The 10,000-nt window shown below is 36.0% G+C and overlaps 1 protein-coding gene and 1 long non-coding RNA gene across 4 annotated transcripts in view; both read left to right on the forward strand.

Annotated features, from left to right (window-relative positions):
• The window catches only part of LOC125655395 (plexin-A4-like), a 197,262-nt gene that overhangs the window by 38,540 nt on the left and 148,722 nt on the right, over positions 1-10,000 (forward strand). The window lies entirely within an intron of this gene.
• On the forward strand, positions 5,742-7,231 carry LOC125655399 (uncharacterized). The gene is made up of 2 exons (XR_007362732.2): positions 5,742-5,993; positions 6,401-7,231. It is a non-coding gene; the product is annotated as an uncharacterized LOC125655399 (long non-coding RNA).

Consider the following 10,000-nt stretch of genomic DNA (forward strand, 5'->3'; position numbering starts at 1 on the left):
ATCAAACATATGGACTACCCATGGGATGAAGATGTTCCCTATCGATTTTGGGTTCAAAAGGTCAAAGGTCAAGCGCACTGGACATTGAAGTAGCAATATGGTTTCCGGGCTCTAAAGCGTTATCCTTTTCACCTTCAGTCACCATATCATATATATGGACTACCCATGGGATGAAGATGATTCCTATCGATTTTGGGGTCAAAAGGTCAAAGGTGACGCGCACTGGACATTGAAGTAGCAATATGGTTTCCGGGCTCTAAAGCGTTATCCTTTCCACCTACAGTCACCATATCATACATATGGACTACCCATGGGATGAAGATGTTCCCTATTGATTTTGGGGTCAAAAGGTCAAAGGTCATGCACAGTGGATATCGAAGTAGCAACACTCAGAAAAGAAGTAGTTTATACCTATTACCAACACCCTTTGGGAGATTGGGGTAAGCGGGGGATATTCTTAATGAGCATTGCTCACAGTACCTCTTGTTAAAAATTGTGAAATTCATGGCCCCTGGATCAGGGGTTCTGGTGCTTGGGTGGAGCTCTATAAGTCATATAGTGAAAATGCATTATTTCTTTGAAAATCTTCTTCTCTGTCCTTGGGTATTAAGTAGACAAACCAATAGCATGGTTATGATGAGCAAGGATGCCTCTTTTAAAATTGTGAAATTCATGGCCCCTGGGTCAGGGGTTCTGGTATTAGGGTGGGGCCCTATTGATCATATAGTGAAAATGCATTTTATTTCTTTGAAAATCTTCTCCTCTGCTGCTGGGTATTAAGTAGACAAACTAATAGTATGATAATGATGATCAAGGATGCTTCTTTCAAAACTGAAATTTATGGCCCCTGGGTCAGGGGTTCTGGTGCAAAGGCGGGGCTGACCACATAGCTATTCAGTGTTTCTTCCATCCAAAAGTAAAATTCTTATATTTAAACACAAACCTAATTCAAACATTGGAAGGTTGTTACATGATACTCAGGTGACCTATAAGGCCCCTGGGCCTCTTGTACCACTTTAAATTTAAATTCACATATATTGTTACTCTCTTTATTGCTTTTAAAAGACATGTGTCTTATTACATCAGTTACAATATGTATACATAAAATGGCATTGTATAGCGGTGTACAAATTCAAGCAGGCAACGGAGAAGAACTTTTCAACGAGTTAGGTTTTCTCGCAACTTCAGTGCAAGACATAGATATTTCCCTAAATTACAAAGTGTATGCATATAGATTGTGAACTTTTTCCTTTGACTTTTCCCCCTACAATCTCTCGTACAGGAAACTCGCGAATATTCCATTTAAAATTTCAGTCCTAAGCATAATATTTACCTGATTTATATCGCAATCAGGCAAATTTTCCACTCTGTTAAACGTAATGGTATACCAGGTGTGAGATTTCATATCCGAATTACCCCGCACATATCAAAGTCTGTCGAAATTCACACCATCGGAAACAATGGTCGTGACTCCCTGCCTTGACTTTGTTAAATAAACAACAACTCGGGTTTTGGTAATTAACCTCACACGACGCTTCATGTTGATTACACGTTAACCAATTGATAGCTTGGGTATAATAATTGATTCAGAGTGCCGATTAAACAAGATCACCGCCGAACTACAGTACGGCCAACGCGGATCCCGTATTTTCCGCGTTCCCCCCGCGGGATAGAGCAACCGCGGTATATCTCAGGTAACCCTGCATATCCCGCGCTCCCCCCGCGGTCCTGCTGTCCTCGCCGCGGTCTTACCTGTAGAACCCTGCATATCCCGCGCTCCCCCGCGGTCCCGCTGTCCTCGCCGCAGTCTCACCTGTAGAACCCTGCATATCCCGCTCTCCCCCCGCGCTCCCGCTGTCCTCGCCGCGGTCTTACCTGTAGAACCCTGCATATCCCGCTCTCCCCCCGCGCTCCCGCTGTCCTCGCCGCGGTCTTACCTGTAGAACCCTGCATATCCCGCGCTCCCCCTCGGTCCCGCTGTCCTCACCGCGGTCTTACCTGTAGAACCCTGCATATCCCGCGCTCCCCCCGCGGTCCCGCTGTCCTCGCCACGGTCTCACCTGTAGAACCCTGCATATCCCGCGCTCCCCCCGCGGTCCCGCTGTCCTCGCCGCGGTCTTACCTGTAGAACCCTGCATATCCCGCGCTCCCCCCGCGGTCCCGCTGTCCTCGCCGCGGTCTTACCTGTAGATGATTAATGCCATCAACAAACGCGAGTTATCTCCCGTTAACGTAAAAATAAATACTGATCATCAACTGAAAACAGATCGTTTGTTCAGCAATACTATAAATAAATCAATTGCCATATACATGTGCATGCACCGCTTGTAAAAACACATTTTACAAAAACTTCTCATGTTACCTTTATTGAACCATACATTCAATATAAGGGTAGATTACCATATACCAATGTCAGAAGATGACCATATACAAGTGCACATATATACGCTTTATCCGTAAACCGGCAAAGGTAACTTCACGAAAACTGATTATCCCTGTCAGTATCAATCACATATTTGTGGTTTCATAAATTGTTTTTTCAGGAATTTAATTCTATACAATGTATTTGTACAAATATTTAAAAACAAAACAAAACATGGATAACATAAATTTATATCAAAGTAGGGGAAAGAAAACCTTGCATCAGCAAATTCTAATCTTTATAAAATTTGAGAGAGAGAGAGAGAGAGAGAGAGAGAGAGTAGTATTTAACATAGCTGACTGGACTGTGAAGAAACGGTCATGGGTATGTGTATATCTGTTACATAACATGCCCTGTCTGCTTCAACGCCTCAGACATCGATCGGCGCATGCTTTACCCGTGAAACAGCAAATTTAAAGTAACTTCACGAAAACTGATTATCCCTGTTACTATCAATCACAGAGTGGTGGTTTCATAAATTATTTTTCAGGAATATAAGTCTATACATGTATTTGTACAAATATAAAAAACATGTATCACGCAAATATTAAAGTAGGAAAAGGAAAGCCTAGCATCATTAAACTCGATATAAAATTTGAGAGGGGGGAGATAAAACATGTAAAGTGAGGACAATTTTTAACGATTTGACAAAAATCTGCCCAAATTACGTCTCCATAAACATGACCCGCAACATAAGAAAGATGTAGATACAAAATGTTAGATTAGAGGGGACAAGTGGTGTGAGGATATGTTCTAATTAATATTCTCTCAAAACCATTTTTTTCCCAATTCGAAAGAGAGTATTAGATAGGTGTCCCTATAGCTATATAAACACAGCTCATACCGAAAAAAACTATAACTAAGTTATAACTTTGTAACTAAGAAAAGTTACAAAAAAGTTATAACTAAGTTATCGGAGTTTGGAACCACTTCTTCAAATAAAGTTATACTTTACTTATAACTCGGGTACAAAAAAGTTATACTCATGTATAAGTTATCATCTTTTATTTCAACATGAATACAACAAGTGCATAAAAGTTATCAAAAAGTTATACTTAAGTTATGGAAAAGTTACAAAAAAGTTATACCCAACAAAAATTGTGGAAAAGTTACAAAAAAGTTATACCCAACAAAAATTGTGGAAAAGTTACAAAAAAGTTATACTTGACAAAATTTATGGAAAAGTTACAAAAAAGTTATACCTGACAAAAGTTATGGAAAAGTTACAAAAAAGTTATACCCAACAAAAGTTATGGAGAAAGTTACATAAGAGTTATACCCGACAAAAGTTATGGAAAAGTTACAAAAAAGTTATACCCGACAAAAGTTATGGAAAAGTTACAAAAAAGATGGGGATAATAAGACATTACCGATTATAAACAGCGACTATTATTGGTATATTAATTTCATTTATAAAGGTGGCCGAGTGGTTAGAGCATCGCGCTCCAAATCACATGGCCTCTCACCTCTGTTGGCGCGGGTTCGAATCCCGCTCGCGCCGGTAAGTGAGAAAGTTTCCCAGTTTACTTTCGGAAGGTCGGTGGTCTCTTCCAAGGTACATTGTATCTGGGTTCTCTCTTCCACCAATAAAAACTGGGTGCCACCAGATAACTGAAAAATTGTTGAGCGTGGCGGAAAACATCAAACAATCAATCATTTATAAAGTTTGGCACAAAAATATAAATAAAATATTCATCACTAACTCTTTGTACATATTATCACATTAAAAATTGGACAATCCATTCTGAAGGGAATCCCATATATATATATATATATATATATATCTCACATTACTGAATGTATAAAAGCTAGGTCTGTTTCATGTTCTGGAGGCTGACTTGGGAACTAATCTTGGTCCTCATCGAAAACTTGACAATGGCCTCTGAATCCCGGCATCGTCTTTAAATAAAAAAGAAAATACTCTAGTAACTAACTGTCATTGATTCTCCAATTTAAAAGATGGATGTCAGAAATTACAAGTTTTTTTGTTTTCACCTTTTAAATACATCTTCACAAATTGAAAGAAATGTGGGCGACTGATTATTCTTATTCGAAGTTAAACAATTTGTTATTAGTGTTATATAAAGAATTTATTAATTAGATTATAATCTCTTACCAAGAATAGTGTTTAAAATGGTCTTTTCATTTGCACCAGTTAGGTTCCCCCTCCTGAAAAGTTCCACATGTTGTTTTTTTTTTGGCTTATATAAAGCTTGTATATCTTTGGGATAAATGTAGATCCCACTACCAGGCATCAGCTCCATCATCTAGAATAAGAAAAAGAAGCCAAGATAAAAGAAAATCACAATCCATTTATTTCAAAGCTTTATTATTATTATTAAAAAATAAAAAAAAAAGACTCAAAAACTTTTTTAACCTCCAGTTAACATTTTTTTTATTACTCATTCCGAAATTTTCTTATCTAATTTATAGCTTTTTTAACTTCATGTGAATAAAAAAGAACTTTCTCCCTACTTTCCTACTCGACCCTTTTTATCCCTAGTCGGGAGAGGCCTAGAGGGCAAGCAAATATTTTCTTAAAGATATAGCCTAATAAATATTTTTTTCAGTTTTAGGGAAGGGAAATTCTATACTATTATAAACACATTTTCTTATTTCTAAATCATGTAAATTTTCATAATCGTACTTTTATTATTTAAAAATGTTTGTCCACATAAGAATATGTATTTTGTCAACAAAATGGAGGGAATCAAGAAGGGCTAATATGTAGGACTGTATAGTCCAACTGCAGTTTTAATTATCCTTAAGTTAAAATAAACTTAATACATTCTGACAAAATTTGTGTAAATATTGTAAACAGAAACTTGCTTGAAAAGGCCTACCTAAGATCTTGGCGGGATGCATGCCAGAAAAGCCATGGCAGCTGGCTTTCACCAAATCCCCAACTTTATACTGGCAAAACTCCTTTCTTGGATCTTTGATGCGTGATATGGTTATGATGCTGACCTTTTCTTCCTCTATCCACTCCATAAGGGCATACATGGTTCGTTGAACAAAGTAATAATAGAACCTTTCAACTTTCACCTTCTTGAACCGACGCTATCTTGTTTGAAAATGGAGAGCGGAGCCGATTTGACCAATCAGCGATTAGAGGAAATACCGGAATCAAGGAATTCAAAACCTTTATGACTTCAAATGATTAAAAATCGTAAAGTATATACGTGAGATTTTTTTTAGTTATTCATCAGTTTTGCTGAAATTGATCAGGAACAATCAAACGTATTTTTATTTTTACGTAAATACCCGATTCGCACACTTCCGCTTATTCCGGATGTAAACGAAGAAGGCGCCATTTTAAAAACAAAGATTGAAATAAAAACGAAACACTCGTCACTGCTCCGAAGCTATGTACCCTCACAAACGTGGTAGCTACCAGGTTTTCCATGCTGATAAGTCTAATCCAACACTCAAAGTATCCCTTTGGCGAATGCAACAAGGAAAAGACAACATTTCATCAGAAAATTTCGACAATCAAAGTGTGGCATGTGAAACTGCTGGCCCTGTCGCCATTATGATTATCGATGCCTTCCATGAGAAATCATTTAACCAGGTTAGTTTTCGTTACGATTGTGTACCGTAACTGTTGATGTAGTTGAAAGGTAACAAGTTCCTAGATTTCGTTTTATGCATTATATTCTGATGCTTGTAAATGATCCAATATTCATAATCGTAAGTTACAAGCCCGGCATGTAGCCATTATTTTATTTATTACATTTTATTTGTGAATTTTTATTTCCCCTCAGAAATGACTTCAAATTGTAAAATGTTTAAATGCAATGTCAAGCAGATTTATTTACTTATTTCTTTTTTACGTCATCAGTCACATTGTGATTTATAGATATCATAGGTTATATGATCGATATATATAATAGCCTATCAAATGACATGTTGCACCGAACATTATATAGAAACATTTGTGCTATTTATATACTTTTACAATATTTGTTTTGTTTTTAGTTGCTTCAAGATGTTGCTGAAGAACCTGCTTTCTTGCCATATCATATATGTTGACGGAGATTCAGAATGAGACAAAGAGTTTGATATATGATCCTACACCTGACAGAAAAAGTTGAGGATCTTGGACCACTTTGGTGCTCATCTTGTTTCTATTTTGAGGATTGTAATGGATAATTGAGATGCCTTTTCCATGGCATCCAACATATTGAAACCCAAATAGCATTTGCGGTTTGTGTTCATCAGCAGCTACTGACGTTGTCCCAAGCTCTGAAGTTTGACAGCAGTGAAAGGGAACAGACAGGGTTGCTGTTATTGGAGCCTATGTAAAAGACCTTTGAAATCTGAGGAACAGGCAGTCCTTTTGACCTTAGCTGGAGAGTAGGTCCGTGTGGTTTTCTTCAAAAGACTACTTGTGGACGAACAGGTTGAGACAACAAAATAATTCGATTCAAGGAAACGTTCATTGGGAGATTAGAAACTTTTGTTAAAGTAACAGGACATGACTACAAATGAAAAACTTTGTTTTGTTTTCACAGTTCCTAACAGGATTGAACAGGAATATAACATGAACAATGTTCAATGTCCAGAACAGAGACATCATATAACAGTCAAACCTTGTTTTGTGTCACATTTACCAATGAGATTTGAATATAGAAATATTTTTTGATACTTTTTTGGAAAAGACGTTTTTATATATATGCCTTATCAAAATCAAATTAATAATTTGATTTTGATAGACTATGCATACCTAAATTGATGAATAGTGTCTCTTTTAACATGGAACAGAAGTCCATATGGACTTATTTTTAATAAATACTGTGACATATCTCATACATGTGTTCAGTTCATTATTCGTTTCAATTAAACAATTTGACCTGCCATTCTCCATAAATAGCACCTAGTGGTAATTGATCAACAATCATCATACATGGTGTTTTGAATTCTCACGGGTTGTATCAGCGTATAATTTAGTTCATTAAAAATATAATATATAGAATGTTTTATTGATCGTACAATGCATTTATTATTCTATAAGTAAGGATCCTGGATTTTGTAATATTTCCATGCAATTTCTAATCAATTCCTTAATCATCCCCCCCAAAAGAAAAAGATTTAAAAATTCAACATTGAAATTTCCCTCTGACTAGCTTTTTTGTGGCAAAATAAGAAATGACACAGTTCACTGAAGTGTTTGAAAGTGAATAATCACTAAAAATTTACAGAAGTCAATCCAGTTAAAGACCCAATTTTAAGATAATGCCCCAAAATTGTAAACTGCCTGTCAATCAAACATTTAACAATAGATCTCAGGTGGAGGGACATCTGCAGACACTGGTCTCCAGCTACCCCAGAGAGGTGTTTTGATAACAATAACAGCCAGTATCTACAGGCATTCTTTAGATCTTGAGGAAGCCCAGTATACCAGAGTTTTGATAGCATTGACCTGTCCACAACTGCTATTTTCTTGTAATTCAATTGTTTTTAAAAAGACCTCTGAACACTGGAATTTCAATTGTATTTTTCCCCCATTATATACATGTATTATAAATTACACAATCAGAAATCAAACAATAATTTGCACAATAATTTCTAAAACTTATAACTTATTGAAATAATTTATGTCATGAATTTTTTATACCTCTATATTTATAACAGAAATTATTCATTGAGTCAATGACTGAGAGAGAGAGGGGGTGGGTGTAGAATGTGTGTCATCTACCCTTACATGTAGGAATACAACCATTATTCAAACACTATGACCTCAGAAACTCTGCAGAGGTCCCTGAGACAGGTCCTGTGTATATCAAGACAGCATGGACAGGTAGATTTCTACCATGTTTTGTCTGTATTTCTTAGAGTGTCATGGGATATAGCAATTAACACCTTGGTAGACCCTGGCCACTCCAGGTAAATAACATCTGTTTAGATTGGGCTCCACCTACATTTTCACAGACCAAAGGGTCATGAGATAGGTCTTTAACATTCAGTTAATTACTATGAAAGTGTCAAAAAGTATTGGTAACCCCCACCCTCAAATGACAAAGTCCCAAAACTGGTACATAAATATTGGATATGCTTGAAAATGGTTAAGTCCAGAAAAGTTACATTTTAGTTATACATGAAAATGACAAAGTTCAAAAAGTTACACTTTAGTTATACATGAAAATGACACATTGTCCAGAAAAGTTACATTTTAGTTATACATGAAAATGACAAAGTTCAAAAAGTTACACTTTAGTTATACATAAAAATGGTTAAGTCCAGAAAAGTTACTTTTTAGTTATAACTTTTTTGTACCTCAAGGCCTAGGTATAATTAAGTTATACTTTAGTTATAACTTAGTTATAACTCATTTCGGTATGGGCTAGTACATATTTGCCTTTACATCAACATGCGTGTATTCTCTTCTAGACATTGTGAAGATGTCCCAACTTAATAGGTTTCATTGTGTAGAGAACGTCTCCGGTATGTGGTGTATATCTGTTACATAACACTTCCTGTCTGCTTCAATGCCCCAGACCTCGATCAGCGCACGCTCTACCGGTGAATCTGCTAAGACAACATTAGACTAGCCACACAAACACCGCTTGGTAATCAATACAAATAAAGCATCAATCTAATTAAGTTGGATCCAAATTCTCAAATTTTAATTAAATTTTTGGGGCTTTGAATATAAGAGAGAGAGGAAAAAAACCGCAATGCATATTTTAAGGGATATAATATAATACCAAAAAGTAGATAACAAGTAAAACACAGTTTTGGGGTATACACCACCCCTGTCGTATATGTGTGGCCTTACTCCACAGCGTATATTAAATTTTGATTTAACATGCAATTAGTGAGTAATTTTGATGATACTGACATTCATATGTACTGTAATAAAAAGGAATTAGTAAGTTGTAAGCGAGGAAACCAGCACATGACGAAGGAATTAAAAACAAACACCCTAGTTTAATTACTGGTAAAAATTGTTGCGTATAGGTAATTGTAAGCTGATAAGTAGATCCCATGCCCTGGAGTAGAGACATTACAATTTTGACATCCTGTATTCGACGCGTTGAACATATACACACAGGGTCTTCTCCCCCGTGTGTTGTTTTAAGAACAGGGTCAGCAGGGACCTAACAGGTGTACATATAAACGATGTTCGATTGAAATGAGAAAACAAAAATCTTTCTTTTAGCATAATATAAAATTTACATTTTTTTTATTCATAAAACATACAAAATAATATTTTGTTATTAATAAATTTTTGAACCAATTCTCAAAGTCTACACAAACGCCATTAAAACAGGCAGAACATATTAATCTTACACTCGTATACGGTCATTTGTAGATCTATTTGTATTATTTTTTCACTGTAAAAAATATTAGGACACAGCTCCTAATCCTTATCATTAAATGTAGCATAAATAAAATGTTTTGTTTGGGTTTTTTTTTAGAATAAAAAAGTCGGAGGTGTATTAAATATGCTAAATCCTAAGTATATCTGGTTTTAGTAGGTCCCTGATTTTCTTTTTCTTTCTTTTTTTCTAAAATGATTTATTTAATATACCGGTATGTAATGCGAAATAGCTGGCCATAAGCAAGCGTTACTCA

The sequence above is a fragment of the Ostrea edulis genome, chromosome 7 (genome assembly GCF_947568905.1).
Source record: "Ostrea edulis chromosome 7, xbOstEdul1.1, whole genome shotgun sequence".
Lineage (NCBI taxonomy): Eukaryota > Metazoa > Mollusca > Bivalvia > Ostreida > Ostreidae > Ostrea > Ostrea edulis.